The sequence below is a fragment of the Oreochromis niloticus genome, linkage group LG3 (genome assembly GCF_001858045.2).
Source record: "Oreochromis niloticus isolate F11D_XX linkage group LG3, O_niloticus_UMD_NMBU, whole genome shotgun sequence".
NCBI classification, from domain to species: domain Eukaryota; kingdom Metazoa; phylum Chordata; class Actinopteri; order Cichliformes; family Cichlidae; genus Oreochromis; species Oreochromis niloticus.
In genome coordinates this window covers 69521724-69540526 of record NC_031967.2, presented here as the reverse complement: position 1 = coordinate 69540526, position 18803 = coordinate 69521724, and the positions used below count along the sequence as shown (strand labels likewise).

The 18803-nt window shown below is 39.0% G+C and overlaps 1 protein-coding gene and 3 long non-coding RNA genes across 4 annotated transcripts in view; all 4 read left to right on the top strand.

Moving 5' to 3' along the window:
- Positions 1–18803, top strand: part of LOC109201252 (coxsackievirus and adenovirus receptor) — a 98483-nt gene that overhangs the window by 48459 nt on the left and 31221 nt on the right. The gene's annotated exons all lie outside the window — the stretch shown is intronic.
- LOC112846092 (uncharacterized) lies at positions 2197–5076 on the top strand. Its single transcript, XR_003218916.1, has 3 exons — positions 2197–2224; positions 4518–4937; positions 5017–5076. It is a non-coding gene; the product is annotated as an uncharacterized LOC112846092 (long non-coding RNA).
- LOC109201269 (uncharacterized) lies at positions 11994–13580 on the top strand. Its single transcript, XR_002061299.2, has 3 exons — positions 11994–12029; positions 12195–12278; positions 13471–13580. It is a non-coding gene; the product is annotated as an uncharacterized LOC109201269 (long non-coding RNA).
- On the top strand, positions 14395–18753 carry LOC106096750 (uncharacterized). Its single transcript, XR_002061295.2, has 4 exons — positions 14395–14452; positions 15350–15448; positions 17341–17427; positions 18252–18753. It is a non-coding gene; the product is annotated as an uncharacterized LOC106096750 (long non-coding RNA).

The window sequence follows — 18803 nt, the reverse complement described above, 5'->3', positions numbered from 1 at the left end:
ATCTTCTATAACCAGACCAGCAGTGGTTAAAATATATTCTGATTTGTTAAAGTAACAGAAAGAGAGCTGCAAGTAACTTTTAAAGATGTGATATGATTGACCGAGAGTATTTTAGAACTTGAATAGTTCCATAAATGTATTATTGCCATCTACAATATAGCAAAAAATGGATAAGTGGAAGAAAATGTATTAATGGAATTTCTTCCTGGAATCACTTTATGTTTAAAAACGCCTCTAGCATCCAGTGCACTGCTAAGCACTTTGTTCATATGTTATTAGAGCAGATGCATGAAGCACATGTCTAAATATAACCATTTCAATCACAGGTGACTGAAAGTCAGAGATCTTTCTGTTACTTTCAACAGTTTCAGGTGAACTGTGTGTTTCGTCAAACATGGTGTAATTATTCTCTGGTGAAAAGTGCACTACACATGGAATCACATGGAAACAACACCTGCCTAAACATTTGCCAACACATAGTTTCCATGTTATGACCATAGAAATGGAAGCAGGGAGGAGCACAAAACAGGATTTCCTGAATTTCAGAAGAACACATAAGTTTGAAAATCCAAAAAGTTCTTTAACACTGACACTCTCCAAAATTTATTTAATCACCATCCGAAACATATGTGTAAATGAAGGGAATCTTTATCCACATTGACACTGTGGGGCGATCGTGGCTCGAGAGTTGGCAGTTCGTCTTGTAATCGGAAGGTTGCCGGTTCGAGCCCCGGCTCGTTGTGTCCTTGGGTAAGATGCTTCACCTTCACCGACTGGTGGTGGTCAGAGGGCCCGGTGGCGCCAGTGTCCGGCAGCCTCGCCTCTGTCAGTGCACCCCAGGGTGGCTGTGGCTACAATGTAGCTTGCCATCACCAGTGTGTGAATGGGTGGATGACTGAACATGTGAAGTGCTTTGGGGTCCTTAGGGACTAAGTAAAACGCTATAAAAATACAGACCATTTACCATAAAAACTGCATTTTCAATACATACAGACATATTTATTATCTTAATGTATTTTAATCAAACTATGACAGCATCATTGATAATCTTCTTGTATCCATGTTAGTACATAAAGTCCAACATCTCCCTCTAGTGGTCATATATAAACCATGTGTGAGGATGGTGTTAATGTAAAATGTGAATCATAGTGTTCCAGTCAGTCATCAGTGTGTCTCTGCACAGCTGTAATTAAAATGTGTTCAGAGGGCCTCAGTGTCTGAATGGTTCCAGTTCAGCTCCATAACAGCAGCGTCCCTGGTTTGATTCCTGTGTTTCAGCTCATATCTGCCTCTCTCACTGAGGGGGGCATGTCATGAGGTGTGTACAAGCAGGATGTAGGATCCAATTGCAGGACTCACGGACACAGAATGAAAACTAAAAACAGCAGTTTTAATGTTTGAAAAACCTTTTTGAAAAACACAATATACACAGAGGGATAACGAGGATATGAGTCACAGGAGGAGGGCACAGCTGGGAGTTTTCAAACATAAGACAAGGGGAAGCAAACCAGAATGACAAAGGACAGTGACTATCAAAATGAAATAGGAAATATGACAGACTATACATACACTAAACGTTGTGGTCGTTGTGTCCTTGGGCAAGATACTTCACCCGTTGCCTACTGGTGGTGGTCAGAGGGTCCAGTGGCACCAGTGCCGGCAGCCTCGCCTCTGTCAGTGCGCCCCAGGGCAGCTGTGGCTACAACGTCGCTTGGCATCACCAGTGTGTGAATGGGTGGATGACTGAATGTAGTGTAAAGCACTTTGGGGCCCTTAGGGACTAAGTAACACAAATACAGGCCATTTACATGGAAATAGATTTGTTCATGAACCAAACTACAGCTCAATGAGACCAGAGGAAATTTGAGTTTCAGGGGCAGGGTGGATAGATATTCAGTTATATAAGATGTAATGAGAATATATTTCCACAATTTTAGGTTTTTACTGGTCTGTTTCTTTGAAATAATTCAAAGTTTAGTAGGCAAAAAAAAGAAATATTAAAAATAAAATCAGGACATGCAGTGTGTCGGTAAGTGACAGGTAGCTAAACTTTTCTCCAAATAAATTGAAAAAGTCAGTCTCCCGCTCACAGCCTTTGAACCAATAGGAAAGCTGGTGCTCAGAGGAAGAGGGCGGGCTTTACTTGGTGTCAGTGAGAGAAATGAGAAAAAGCTCAAATGAGTGAGAAGGACGATGAAGGAAACATCTGTGCTGTGTCTGCTCTGTAAGTAGAATCTCTGTGTTTGTTTGAATTCTTGTACTTTGACTGTCTGCTCTCCTGATAACTGATGATGGAGGAGAAGACATGAAAAACAAATCAGGCTGAATTCAAGTTCAAAACACCACGAGGACCAACTGCAGGTCTGAACTGACTCTTTATCTTTGCTCAGGAGTCGAGGAAACACAGCAGGCAGTGAAAAGATCAAATCATTCACTCATTATATCAACACAGCTGGACAGTGGACACATGACTTTACTGTGTTATTTAAAAGTATAAATTAGAATAAGTCTGTATTTACTCACAAGATAGTCATTACATTGAATCATCACAGTGATCACTGTTTTAGGTAAAAACAGAGGAGCAGGTGGAAACAACTTGCAACCAAACTTTTATAGCAATAAAAACATACATACAACATTTCCAGGTTCAGATGTGAGATTTTTTTATTAAAAATAAAGAATTATAAATGATAATTAACAGTACAGGTGTCACAGAGGTTCAGTGGTTAGTGTCTGTGTAGGTTTCCTGCCATAGTACAAATATATGTTAGGTTAACTGATGATTCTTTTTTAAAAGATATATTTATTAAAGGTGCACAGTCATTTACACAGGTTTACATCTAGTTTGCTTCATAGCAGTAAATTATATTTTAATGGGAAAAAAACTACCATAAACCACCCTACCCTACTCTCTCGCTCTGTAAATATCAATGTATACAGTTTAATTCACTTTAACAATTCTGTTTAACGAAAACATTTATAATGTAAAAAAATATAAAATAAATAAATAAAAGCTGTAGACAAACAGGAAAGGGTAGTACTGATCAGTCCCTCAAATCTAGTTCTGTTAGAAGATTCAGAAACGTGGTCTATATCTACTCAAACTCTGTTATTTTCCTCGGTACTGAATAAGGATTCTCTCGGGAGTGCAGTACGATAACAACACGTTAATCCAGTGTTTCTGGCCTGGAGGCTCATTTTTGTTGCAGTGGATGCAAGAAAAACAAATTATGTCAGCCTATAGTGTAGTCTTAGAGACATGACATCTCCGAGTATCCAGATCTTAGGATCAGAGTCCAAATGAGCACACCTCCGAGTTTATTGTGATTACAATGTTCCAGTAGGACTGTAACTGTACACAACTCCAAAGACTATTAAAAAATATTAAAAAGATCCCAAACAGACATTTGACACCAATAGTCAGAGATGTCATCTCTCAGTTTATTTAGTCTATATGAAGTGTAATATGTTGTGGATAATATTAAATTGGATTTGTCTGTGATGAGTAGATCCTGTCTGAGATGAATTTAGCAAACTGCTCCAATTATTGTCTTCATATGTACAACTTGGGTCTAATTCCTACTTTGATTTTTTTTTAACAATTATCACAGGCTGGTAAATTGTCAGTGACAATTTTATAAACACAAGATGTAAGGCCTTTTGTGGAGTTGCATTTGGTATCTAACAAGAGTGTTTCACGTATTGATTTCCTCTGGTTTATTTGGGAATGTCCCTAATGTCTGGCTCCTGACCCAATGTCTGCTCTGTAGATATTTAAAAAGTGTGTAGACCATAGAATTTGGATAGTTGACAGTAGCTAGCTGACATGTTATTGGTATTCAGGTCTTCAACTGATCTAATGCCTGTCCTCACCCAGGTTTGTAATATACTATCTGCTAAAGCTGCAGGCATATTGGGGTTGCCTTTAAGTGGTGTGTTAACTGAAAGCTGTACCAGCTGAAGCTAAAATAAGAAGGTTTAAGTTTAAAATGGAAACTTGCTTTTTCAAGCTGAGAAAGAGAATAAATGCTAACGGTATTAACACCTCACATCAATACCTTTTGTAAAGAACCACAACCACAGTACGTGAAACCGGGAAGCTAAATAATAGATTCTAAAATATGGAAGATTTGAACCACCTTCACAGTAGGGAGCCTGTAAAGTAGGGAGTTTAACTCTTGAGGTTAAATGGTGATTCTAAACTGGGATAAGGTATGAATGTGAGACTGGGTGGTTGTCTCTCTTTGATGGACTAATGGCCTGCACTCACCGAATAACAGCTGGAATAGACTCCAGCTCTCCATTAACTCTTATTTGGATAGGTAGTTAATAAAATGCATGGAAAGAGTTAAGATTTATGAACTTTTTTTCTACCTTTTGTTGTCTCAAACTTTACTGAAACATGTTGCTGGAATCAAATATAAAAAGGGGAGATGAGTTTGTGTGTTTGTCAGCTGTTTGTGTGGAGTTGTTCTTTATGTTCACTTCAAATCAACCTGAGTGTCATTTCTCTTTAGTTCTGATCTCACTGCTGAGCTGCACAACAAACCAAGGTCAGTAACCTTCTTCTGTCACAGTTTAAACCTGAGAAATGCTCACTGATATGACCTGATTGGGTTCATGTTTCACAATGTAAAGTCTAACAGATCATCAGTTTTTCATTTTAACCCTCACAGCTCGTCTGACTGTGAGTCCCAGCAGCTCTCAGTTCTTTGAAGGAGACTTTGTGTCTCTGAGCTGTGAGGAGGACGACAGCTCTGCTGGATGGACTCTGAGGAGAAACACAAGCAAACAACAGAGGACTCAGTGTGGAGATGGGTGGGGAAGATGGTCTGGTTCTTCCTGTAGAATCACTTTTTACCCATCAGACAGTGGCGTTTACTGGTGTGAGTCCAGAGAGGGTCCCATCAGTAACATGGTTAACCTGACAGTCACTGGTAAGCTGAGTGTGTGGAGTTAGTGTTGATGAAGCTGTGTGTAAATGGATGAAATGCTGTAGTTTGTCTCTGTGTTGAGGTGGATCAGTGATCCTGCAGAGTCCTGTCCTCCCTGTGATGGAGGGAGATGACGTCACTCTGCTCTGTAAAACAAAGACCACTCCCTCCAACCTCCCAGCTGCTTTCTATAAAGATGGCTCCCTCATCAGGAAGCAGCCTACAGGTCACATGACCATCCAGCATGTTTCCAGGTCTGATGAAGGCCTCTACAAGTGTGACATCAGCGGTCATGGAGAGTCTCCATCCAGCTGGATCACTGTCACAGGTGACACACTCACCTGTCTGTGTTTCTGCAGCTTTCAACATTCACAATGTGACGACAACTTAATGACTGTGTTTGCTTTGTTTTAGACAAACACACCACCTCTCCTGCTGTTCTCTCTGTGTTGTCATGTGTTGGATCAGTTTGTGTTGTGGTTCTACTGGTGTTACTGGTTCTGCTGGTGAGACGATGTGTTCACAGGAAACCTGAAGGTGAGACTCAGACTCCCTGATCTTTCATGTCTGAGTTTGTTTAGTAGAATAAAGTTCACATTTATTATGATTAAAGTAACAACTTTCTTAAATGCAATCTATATTTAGATATCTAACGTATATTATTGATCATTTTGGATCATTTCTGCAGATCAAGAAGAAACTGGACAAGATGATATCATCACTCATGTCATGTACAACATCATCAAAGCATCAAATTGTAAAGAACAGAGAATCAAATGAAATACGGTAGTGTTGTGTATACTGTATAGCATAACAAAGATGTTAAATTTGCTTTTAAATTTGCAAAGACTCTGGTTCGGTTTTACAGTGTGGGAACATATAAAGGAAAAGAAGTGAGGACATGATGTCATAGGTTCATGAGGAGTGTTTCTGACTTTGATGGATTATAAGGACATGATGGATGGGACATGTGAGGGATGATCAGAAGTGTGAAAATGTTTCATGTTCAAAACCTGAAATCACAATATTTAATATTTATTTTTTCACTGACCTAAAACTTGATCAGCTCAGTCAGATAAAATGTGTATGTCTAACTCTGTACTTACTGAGTGTTGTTCACTGTGAGCTGGACTGTGTGTTTGTGGTCTGTGGTTAACTGAAGCTAACAGCTCTGCAGTCGTCCAGCATCCTGTTTCTGATAGAAAGAAAACACTTCAGCTGCAGCTGTTTCGACACAGAGCTGTTCATTTTAAGAACAGGAAGGAACATGGAGACATCATTTGGAAAAGCATTTCAATAAACTTTTTCTGTTTCTGTAACATCCTGATATGTTGAACATCCATCTTCTTGATGATACCAGTTATCTGTATTTGTAGCCTGAAGCTGGTGAGACTTCTCACCGCAGGTTGTTCTGGTTTGACCAATAAAAGTGTTCATGCTGTGAGAACATGTTTACTTTGTGCTCTGTGGTGAAGAGTGTCAGACTGCACTGAAAGAAGATGGCAGCTTTGTGGTCGTCCACCTTTTCTTTTTCACATTAACTCCCCCTCAGTTCTTTGTGCTCACTCTGCGTTCCACAACAGAGGTGTTAAAAAGTCTGTGAAAATGTGTTGTTGTTTGTAATGATCATAAGACATTGTCTTTATAATACAATGTTAAAAATATTAAACATGTTTTGTCATAGCTGTTCTGTTGCACTTGCACCTGTGGTACTGTATTTCATTTTATTCTGCAGAGATGTGAAGCTGTCAGCTATGGACCAAAAACCATCAGAACAAAGAGCCTCAGGTACAGCTGCTCTTTACCTTTAACCGTGGACAGAGACAAGCTATCTGCTAATCAACCTGTATTAAACTACAGTAAGTTTAATACAGGTTGTTTGGTAAAAATAGTAACAAGTCCAAACAGCTCTGCTGCTGCTTCATTCACAGACTCACCTCATTCTATTGATGTTATTTCTTCTCTCGCATTAATCATGCAGCCTTTAAATAACATAGTCACTGCTTTCATACCTGCTATGGAAATACCACTATAAACTCTTGAGTTCCCCCACTGGCCAAAACCAGAAATGACAGCCTTCCTTTAATAGTACAGTCCCTCAAAAAGTAACTGCCCCTAGTGTCCAAATGTGTATTACCAAAACCAAAAAAGGAGAGAAGGACTTTTTTTCATATACTTTAACTGACTTTGTGCTATACAATAATAATTGTTTTTGCTTGCTTGTTTGTTTTTCACCTTTAAGAGACTGAAGTAGTCTCTTTAACTGATTGTACCTGTTTTTATGATGCTTTGATCTGAGCTTGAACCTCTGACCAGTCGGGGGCCTCAGTTTTGGGGTGTGGCGTTTAAGTGCTGTTAAAGTCTTTTTAATTTTTCTTTTTGTCTTTTGAAAGTATATAAGGATTTTATCTAAAACTGACACAGGAGGGGTATAAGGGACAGGACAGAGATGTGGGTTTGAAAGGGCCCATCAGTATTAGAGAAAATATAAGTGACAGTACAAAAGCATCATTAATGTCACCTTATCAATGTTATTTCACAGTAACTTTCTCATTGGTTTGAAAAATAGCAAAAATTTCCCACATTCTCTTCTTTAACACCCAACTACAAACAACAAATAGCGTTCACTGTGACACTGCCAACAGCAGCTTTTTAAGGTGGAATGCTTTCTCTCAGTGTAGACACTGATGTTGTGAATCATTAAACACAAAGAGAAGGCAGAGGTCATCTACTGATTGGAAGGTTGGCAGTTTGATCCCTGGCCACTCCAGTCTGCATGCCAAAGTACCCTTAGTTAAGATACTGAACCCCAAGTTGCTCTTTGAAGCATTCATTGGAGGGTGAATGTTAGATCACTTAAGTGTAGAACAGGTGAATGAGGCTTGCAGCACAAAGTGCTCAAGTAGAACAGAAAAGGGATAAAGGGATTCGTCAATTCACCATTTACCTTAAAAACTCAGTTGCTGCACATTAACGTTGCTGGTGTCGTGCTGATCAGCAGAGTACAGACTGTAAGCAGAAAGTACTTTTTACTCCTGACTGTGATTATTACATGTTTTTACTTGACTCTGGGATACATGAGTTGTTCTTAACTTTATATCAGAAATATTACAGTCTGATCAGGAAGTACAGCTGAACCCCACAGTCACAGAGTACACAGAATATTTCAGGACTATGAGCACACATTTAAGTGAAAGTAATCTTTATCCACAGTTAAGTAAAATCAAGCTTTTTATTAGGACCTGCACATGCTCAACATGCTATGTATTTATTTAAACAAGGTGAGGAAGCATCACTGATGATCTGCTTATATCCATGTTAGTTTTTAAAGTGGAACATCTCCCTCTAGTGGCCATATGTAAACCGAGTTCAATATTCCACTGTGACCTCATGGTGGCAGTGTTGTCTAACAGAGGGGTCAATGGGAATATTTATTTTTCCTCCATTCTTAGGAGGTGTGTGGACCATGGAGGACTTTAGTAATCATGTTTTAGAAACAACATATTTGAGATTTGAAATTAATTTACTTTAAACCACAAACATATCTGTAGGAACATGTTTCACGTTGGGGTGCTGAGGAAGTTACACTCTCAACACTAACATGTAAAATACTGACATGAGTCATATTTGATCTCAGATGTACTTTGGATAAACATGGTTTCATATATGACTCTGGTCCTGAAGACTCAGATATTTATATAATGAATATTTATGTATTAATAATCTTTCACTATTATATAAGACAATAAACACAAAATATTCATTTTATAATTTGTCTTCATAGTTTCACGTGGCACATTGGTGGGTTAATAATACCATGAACTGAGAGAAGGGCCTGGGTTTGAAACCCCCAACCAGCTGGGGTCGTTCTGTGTGGGGTTAGGTTTTCTTGTATTTGCGTGGGTTCTCTCAGGGCAGTCTGGTTTCCTCCCACAGTCTAAAGACATATGTGTTAGGTTAACTGGTCAGTCTAAATTGGTCATAGGTATGAATGTGAGTGTGAATGGTCTCTTTCTGTTAGCCCTGCAATAGACTGGCAACCTACCAAATAGACAGATAATCTTTATGGTGGATAGAATATGATAGTTTGCATAACCACTAGGTGCTTTGGTCCTCTTGGTGATACTTTGCTCCACCTCTTCTCTGTTCTGTCACATCAAATCATTTCTTGACATTTAACTTGAGTTTACACATGCTTAAATAGGTCTGTTTAAAATCTTGACTCATAAGATTATCTAAATAGTTTTGTTGTGAAATATGAACAACTCAAAGACTTATGATTCATGAGATCTTCACATGTTTAGGGAATGCACTTAAATATATACAGCAGTGCATGAGGAAGTGGCTGACATCCAGAAATCCTACCAGTAGCTGGACAAAGTGGGACTGAAAAACAGCACAGAGGCATTAATCATGGCAGCACAGGAAGCTCTGAGGACAAGATCCATACAGGCTGGGGTCTAACACACCAGGCAAGACCCCAGGTGCAGGCTGTGTAAAGATGCCCCTGAGACAATCCAACACACAACAGCAGGGTGCAGGATGCTAGCAGGCAGGGCATACATGAGACATCATAACCAAGTGGCCGGGGATTCTCCACACAAAATCTTCAGTTTCTGATTGAACTCTTTTCAAGCTAAATATTTCTTTTAATTTCACCAAATAACTTTGTTTATAGTTTTCTTCCACTCCGTATTCATGACTTCAGTGGGCTGCATGTTGGAGTATTAGAATCAGTGTGTACTTGTTGAATCTTCAGGTTTAGCCGCTGTTTGCAAGATTAAACTTCTTGTGTGAGATTCGAGCTACACAAACTGATCCTGATTAAGAGCAGTTGTTACAGTATAATTACAGACACAGACTGAACCGACTGACAGCTGAAAAACTGTATGTGGTGAACAGATGAATTACTGTGATTTATAGATGATAACTATGTTCACTGTACTCTGAAACAAATGAGCCTGATCAGAAAATACAAATTCAAACACTTACATTCTACACATGCTTATTTAGATACACATACTTTTATAATTGAGAAAGTATAAAAAGCTACACTGTATTACATTGCATGTATTACCCTATATTGTGTTATTGTAGGGTCTACCTTACAATATAAAGTGCCTTGAGTCAACTATTGTTGTGATTCGTTGCTGTATAAATAAAATTGAATTGTATTGTATAATTTATATAGCACAATTTAATTACAACAGCAGTGTTGATCCAAGTGCTAAACAGAAATACAAAATAACAGAAAACTTAGACTATTAGTACCAAACACTAAATACCAAATAATCTCATACTGTATTAAAAGCCAGTGAATACAAATGTGTTTTTAGATGAGATTTGAAGAGATTGACAGTAGGAGCCTGTCTTATGTGTAGGGTTAGGTTATTCCACAGTTTAAGCACTACGACCCCAAACGCTCGATTGCCTCTGTGAACCAGCCTCGACCTTGGTATGGCTAAAAGCAAAAGATCATTTGATCTAAGAGATTGAGAGGGCACATAAAGCTGCAAGAGATCAAACAAATACCCAGGAGCCTGCATATTCAGGGCTTTGTAAGTTAGCAATAACATTTTAAAATCAATTCAGAAGTGAACAGGAAGCCAGTGAAGAGAGGCAATCACCGGGGAAATATGTTCACACCTTTAGTTCGTGTCAGAAGACGAGCAGCAGCATTTTGGAACTACTGCAGTCTTGCAAGGCAGGTCTGACTAACTCTAACATATAAGGAGTTACTATAGTCCGGCTGGGATGTAATAAAAGTATGGATCCCCAAAAGTTGATTCTGTTCATCTGGACGTAGCGTTTTCAGTTGGAGAAACGTTTCGTCACTCATCCAAGTGACTTCTTCAGTCTCAGCTTTCTGCAGGTTTCCCCAATCTTATAAACAGTACATTTGCATAATGACTGAAACCAGCCCACTGAAGGAACAATGGGCTGGGAGGTCAGTTCCTTGATCATTAATATGCAAAAGCATGGATCGCTCTTTCAAAGTTTTTATGAGATAAAAATAATTTCACCTAAGATAAAAGCCTCAGTTGGAAAAAAGGCCGCTGTACAACTAAGATAATCAGTTTTCAAAGGTAAAATATTGTAAAATATAACCTTAGGCGAACATTGTATGTTCATTCTAGTATTTAAAGGCAAACATCTCCCTCTAGTGGTCACATGTATCACGTCTGAGAGGATGGTGTTAAACTTCAAAAACCCAAGAGGGGGGACATTTGATTTCACAGGATGTGAAGCCAGGTCTGTTATTTACATATACACATGTGTGGTATCCACCTGTACTAAAAAGAAATATGACCACCAAAGAAATAAAAAAAGAGCAGGTAAATAAATTCCACAAAAAGATGTAAAGACAAAGTGAGGCATGTACAACTTCAAGGGCTCTCGTAGATTCCAAAACTAAATTTCATCACGCTCCAACAGAAATTTACTGTATCAACAGCAAAAGACCAAAATAACACCTCGTGCTTGAAAAAACTATCATGAATTCTGTCCTCCTTTTGCTGTCATGCTTACAAAATTTAAATCCACCATGAAAAAAATGCATTTCCTGAACAACCCCATGTCCGAGTGTACATCCAGATCACAGATGGTTCCAAAATGTACCATGTATATACACGCTCTAACCACAAATGGAAAACACATATAGGCAGATTAGTGATTTCCATCTCTGGGACTGTATTAAACATATAATCTTTTACAAACCAGTAGTTTGTTATGCACTGTGATCTTTGTACAAATTAAAAGGCTCGTATTCAGAGGAAGAAGGCAGGCTTTACTTACTTGTTAGTGACAGAAAAGCTCAAATGACTGAGAAGAACGATGAAGGAAACATCAACTCAGCTCATATCTGCCTGTCTCACGGAGGGGTTGTCCACTAAGTGCAAATGGATGCAAATTGTGTGTCTATACTTGTGTTTTATAGTAAAGGTAAATAGTTCTCACCATGGTTTTTGTACATATAGAAAAACCACAGACTCAGAGGAAGAGGGCGGGCTTTACTTGGTGTCAGTGAGAGAAATGAAAAAAAGCTGAAATGAGTGAGAAGGACGATGAAGGAAACATCTGTGCTGTGTCTGCTCTGTAAGTAGAATCTCTGTGTTTGTTTGAATTCTTGTACTTTGACTGTCTGCTCTCCTGATAACTGATGATGGAGGAGAAGACATGAAAAACAAATCAGGCTGAATTCAAGTTCAAACACCACGAGGACCAACTGCAGGTCTGAACTGACTCTTTATCTTTGCTCAGGAGTCGAGGAAACACTGGGTAAGAAAATTAATGCATGGATGGATGGATGGATGACATATGCTAGAAGCTATCCTTTAGCTTTAGGTATGTTTTATTCACTTTTGTTATGCAAACTTTATTGAAAAATTATTGCTGGTGTCAAATTGAAAATGAGCGGATATACAAGAGAGACCAGTTTCTGGATTTGTTTGTCATGATTTGGTTCTTGCTTAACATTAGCTGACACGAACTTGGAAACTAGAATTGGCTGGGTCGTGCTATGAATTCTGGGATAGGTTGTCGCCTCATTTGGAGGAGTCTTCGAATTTGGACGGCCTTGGTCACATCGCGGTGATGTAATTGCCTACAAATGTAATTGCCAGGATTTATAGATCGGGGCCCCTATCTCCCTTGCTAACACTGACCTCAAGCCAGAGGGTCTCTGCAACTGGCCTCCCAACCAGCACCCACAACTGTTTGGCCAGATGGCCTGTGGCAGGGACTAATCTCCTAAATTTAATTTATATACTGATCAGCTTTCAAAATAAAGTTACAAAATGCTTCACAACACAAGACAGATGTGGTGAAAGAGACAATAAAATAACTGAAGAAAGGTTTTAATGTCATAGAGAAGGAGAGGAAGATCAGGAGATTAAAATACCAAGAATACATAAGTTAAAAATGAAAATATTTTAATTAAACACGTGAAATAATAACATGCAATCAAGATGATAAAACAATAAATGATACATAAAACAACATAAAAGTAACCATACACTTAAAGTCTGCTTATAAAATCCTGGCCACCCTTGATCCTCAGCCGGTATTGTGGGAGGGCCATTGGAGCTTTGGCTGAAGACCTCAGCTAACGACAAGCCACATACAGGAGCTGGAGTTTGAAGTATACTTTGATGTGACACAGTGAGGGTCTTAAAAAGCTATTAGTCAGGTGTGTGGCCACAGCAATGTAAGCAAGCTGTAGTTAATGGAAACTTTATTGGCTTTGACATGAATATAAAGGGTTACAATAATCTAACCACATGGAAAGAAGCAATGATTGACTGTCTTGAAATTTCCTTGAAATGAAGCTGAACTCTGACATGTTGTGGTATGTGGTTTAGCTGCAATAGGTGATGGTGTTTGACGTAGTTTGTATCTATGTTTAACCAAGTTCCTTTCTTTTCAGTTACAAGGGTTTAGCTATTGGAAAGAAGGTGCTTACTGTGTTTGTCAGCTGTTTGTGTGGAGTTGTTCTTTATGTTCGCCTCAAATCAACCTGAGTGTCATTTCTCTTTAGTTCTGATCTCACTGCTGAGCTGCACAACAAACCAAGGTCAGTAACCTTCTTCTGTCACAGTTTAAACCTGAGAAATGCTCACTGATATGATCTGATTGGGTTCATGTTTCACAATGGAAAGTCTAACAGATTTTAACCCTCACAGCTCGTCTGACTGTGAGTCCCAGCAGCTTTCAGTTCTTTGAAGGAGACTTTGTGTCTCTGAGCTGTGAGGAGGACGACAGCTCTGCTGGATGGACTTTGAGGAGAAACACAAGCAAAGGACAGAGGACTCAGTGTGGAGATGGGTGGGGAACACCAACTAATTCTTCCTGTAATATCAGTGTAATGGCACCTCATGACAGTGGAGTTTACTGGTGTGAGTCCAGAGAGGGTCCCATCAGTAACATGGTTAACCTGACAGTCACTGGTAAGCTGAGTGTGTGGAGTTAGTGTTGATGAAGCTGTGTGTAAATGGATGAAATGCTGTAGTTTGTCTCTGTGTTGAGGTGGATCAGTGATCCTGCAGAGTCCTGTCCTCCCTGTGATGGAGGGAGATGACGTCACTCTGCTCTGTAAAACAAAGACCACTCCCTCCAACCTCCCAGCTGTTTTTTTCAAAGATGGTGTCTTTATTGGGAATGAGGCTACAGGTCACATGACCATCCAGCATGTTTCCAGGTCTGATGAAGGCCTCTACAAGTGTGACATCAGCGGTCATGGAGAGTCTCCATCCAGCTGGATCACTGTCACAGGTGACACACTCACCTGTCTGTGTTTCTGCAGCTTTCAACATTCACAATGTGACGACAACTTAATGACTGTGTTTGCTTTATTTTAGGGAAACACACCACCACACCTCCACCTACATCCACACCTCCACCTACATCCACACCTCTTCCTGTTCTCCTTGTGTTGTCATGTGTTGGATCAGTCTGTGTTGTGGTTCTACTGGTGTTACTGGTTCTGCTGGTGAGACGATGTGTTCACAGGAAACCTGACGGTGAGACTCCGAGTTCAAAAATTTTACATGTGTTAGTTTATTTACACATGTATTATGATTAACTTTGTTTGGTGTTTACATTGCATGCAAAAGAAAGTCACTTCAACTTGTTACATCTTACATATATAAAATTGTTTTCTCGCATTAAAGGTTCAGTTATATTCATTGTGATTACAGAATTATGAAGCATTTCGCATTTTACTTAAATTAATTCACACCTTTACTAACATGTTGTTTTTACTTGATTTGTTTTTTTGTCAAAAATTTAGGAATAAAATAGAATAATCTTGATAAAATATGAGGTTTTGTCTTAAAACTGTATTATTATGTGTTGCTTGATGTTCATTGTGTTTGTGGTCTGTGGTTAACTGAAGCTAACAGCTCTGCAGTCGTCCAGCATCCTGTTTCTGATAGAAAGAAAACACTTCAGCTGCAGCTGTTTCAACACAGGGCTGTTCATTTAAAAATATGAATTAATTCCTCATATTAGAGGAACTTACTTAATATTGTTTGCAGATTGATTTTTGACAGACTTCACTGCTTTTTGTGATAGGACACCAACATTTTAAAACCCATTTAAATTCTAAATATACCTTTTATTAACATCATTATTTTGTAGTTTTTTGATATTTTCACTGCTACAGTCAACACGATGATGGGAAGTAATGTTGTCAGTGCATGTTTTGACTCTAATTTATCTTTATACATAAAATATAAACAATATATTTTTTTTAAAAAACTGTGGATAAAAAACGAAAAGACTCAGCAGTCCAAATCTTAGGTGCTCTATAACTGAAATTTTATGTATTCTCAGAAAGTTTTCTATAGTAGCAGAAACTTCTGTGTGAGCCGCTCTCCTATTAGCTAATGATCCTCTGTGTGTCTTTTATTGTGCAGTGAGAGATTCAGCTGCAGTGCCCTCATCAGTGACATCTGAAGACACCAGTTATGCAGAAATCATCATCAAAGAGAAGCAAAACAATTCAAAGATGAGAGGTACAGCTGCTCGTCTTGTCTCCATCATAGTTCACTTCTACAGCCTAAAACTAGTCCTTTGCTTTAAGCTAAATGCCAACATTAGAACAGACAGAAGACAATTTAGCATTGTTTCTTTAGCAAAGAAATGAAAATGTGAGGGAACGAGACAATATCACCAGCATATTCATAAAATGTTGTTGTCTTCTTCCTCCTCACCTCAAGTCTCACTGAAGTCAGGGCTCTAAGACCCAAAAACATACAAAAAGATTCTTATTTGGGCCTGATAGTTTACCCATTATTTATTGTCAGCAGATAAGACATTTGCCTTTCTGTCTCCGGAGATCAGACAAGACCGGACTGAACAAAAATAACAGCTGGTTAAAAGCTAACATTATGCCAGCTAATGTTAGGCTTGAGAATCTAAAATATCACACTGATAAACTGTTTGATAGCATTCTCATATCATATGACAGTTTATTCATTAAGCATCAGAGCCCATCAATCTTAGATCTACTTCAAAGTTCAAAATGTAGATACTCAAGAGGTTAAAACTGAAAATATGAACCATAAGATAGGCCTATATGCTGACAATATATTACTTCTCCTCTAGAAGTTATTCACAAACATCACTTATAAAGATGATCACACTCAACACACAAGTTCTCATCCAAAGAGGACTACTCCATTAACTGCAATAAATTAACAGTTCTGCCTCTGAATTGTAATTTTTGAAACACCACCATTAAGCATTCTGATAATAATTCTGATCACAAAAGCTGCCAGACAGGACAAGATAGAAAAAAAAAAGATAGAAAGAAAAGAAAGCGTCAATAGCACAAGCAAACAACAGCTAACGGTGGCAAAAACGGGTCCTCCAGACCAAATAAACTTGGATGCTTCTCAACCAGCGTTGACAGCTGAGGTAAACAGCTGTCAACGCTGGGTGGACCGACAACCCACACAATTTAAAAAAAAAAAAAACAACAGGGAAAAAACTGGATCTGCCTTTGTCTCTATCTCATCCTCTTCTGTCACACCAGCCCTCTGCATGCCGAATAGAAAAACAGAATAGAAACTGAATAGAAAGAAATAAGCAATCATCTGAGAGAGGCCAGGCTGTGTTGGAGAATAACTTCAGTCATACTGATTATTGATTTTTTGTTACTCGTATCAGTTAAAGGTAAAGAAACACAGCTAATAAAACATTTATTAAAAACACACAAACCATCTCTATCCAAAATTGAGACCAGGGGACAGAGTTGACTCTTGCATGCATCTTTGACAGTGTGGTAGCTCCACCTAAAATAAATAAATGAAAATGAGGAATTTGAGTATTGGTGGTTTTCTTTGTGCCACATTTGATTTGGTGTGTTTTGACATTTGGCAATGCCATATCTGGGGAAAAAATCCATTAGCAGCCCAAATGAGTCTGGGTTTGACACCCAGAAGTTGTTAGCAGCGTGAATGTGCACACTGAAGAGACCAAATATCCCTTAATGCAATGAAACAAGTCCTGCATGTTTAACCACAGCAGTTACTTCCTGTTGTTGATTCTAGTCTGAAGCTCAAGAGACTTTTTCACCACAGAGAGATCTGTTTTGGCCAATGGCAGTGTTCATTTTGTGAGAACTTGTTTTCTTGGTGCTCTGCGGTGAAATGTGTCGCACTGCAGTAAAAAAAGAAAAGGGGGCCATGACTGTGGTTGTGCAATTTCATCATACAAACGCCTACAAGTTTTATGCAATCAGTTCCTGTTTCTCAGCAGAGGTGGAAAAAAGTGGACAAAACTGTGAAAACCTGCTGCTAAGTGCAAACGCTAAAAATAAAAAAATAATTTCCACAGATGTATTTCAGTAGTACATCAGTGCTGTTAGTGTACCTCTAGTAATTTTGTGTGTTTGTTTCTGCAGAGACTGACACACATGTCGTGTACTCAGCAGTGAGAACTGAAGCTGTCAGTTATGGACAAACAGCTGTCACACCAAACAGGCAAAGAGGTACAGCTGCTCTTTATCTTTAACATTGGGCAGAAATGCATTTCAAGCTAAATTAACCACATCATGACTTTGTCACGGTGTGCTGTGTGGCAGGCAGGATAAAGGACCCAAGTGCAAGACTCAAAAACCAAGCAGTGAACAAAAGGAGGCAGCTCTGTTGCGCTGTAGCAAAAAACATACTAGAAACAAAAATCCAAAAGCAGAAAAATGAAAAAGACTGGAGACTAAAAACGAGGAAAACAAACCAACTGGGAACTAGAATTTGTTCAGAAATATGGCAGGAGAAAAAACACAGCAAGATGAGGATATGACACAACACTGACAGATAGAAATAAATTCACAGAGGGATAACGAGGGAATGAGACACAAGAGGAGAGCACAGCTGCAAGTAATCAAACATGACGAGACCAAGGGGAAGCAAAACTAGAAACACTGAACGCAGGACTATCAAACTAAAACAGGAAACACGAGACAATTCACAAAGATGCAGAGTTGACACTGAGAAACCGACTGAGTATGACACATGGAACACAGGGAAGACACAGTAACTTAAACTAGAACAATGTTACACATTCCCTCAGAAGTATAAAACAGAAGGTAAAGTCAGTTTTAAATGTGCCTTAAGAAATTTTTTGCACTGACGTAAATCAGATTTCCATTCATAAGGGCCAAAATTATCTCCTGTTCCAGTGGAGAGTCCTAGAGGTTCATATCAGTCATGACTAAAATTTCAAACAATGAGGTTGTGCACAGTACAACCGTGTGCGCCAAAAGCTCAGACTGTTGTAAAACTTAGTTTATCACTTCTTTTCTTCTCCCTTAAGGAGTCGCCACAGCAAATCACCTGTGTGCATCTCACCCCAGTATGCATTTGTTGGATCGAGATGCTGTCATAGAGGGGATATCCGTAACATGCTCATCTCAGGCACAATGGCCACGCCCACCTAAGGGCAGACAATCACATGAATGTTTGACGAATGTTAAAGGTCAAATCAGACAGAGAATGAGGACAGAGGCTACAGCAAGGTTCAGTATAAGATAGATAAGGTTTATTTATAACTGTGAATCATGCAAAGCTACTATAAATAGAGAGAATTCATGTTAAATGTGGGTTGTATCTATTATCCTGTCCTGCAGCGTGGAAGCAGACAGTTTCCCATGTAAGTATAGCACAAATTACAACTAAACTCAAATAAAGCCAATATCAATGTGTTTCAACCCAGTTACTTCCTGTCTTCCTACGCAGTTCATTTTTTCCTATACACATGGGTCAAACTGGGTCATGGTTTGCACACCCACACCGCTTTACTGCTACAACACAACTGAGCACCACTATGAGGGGCCGTACAAGCCAAAATTCATTCTTTCACTCTCAC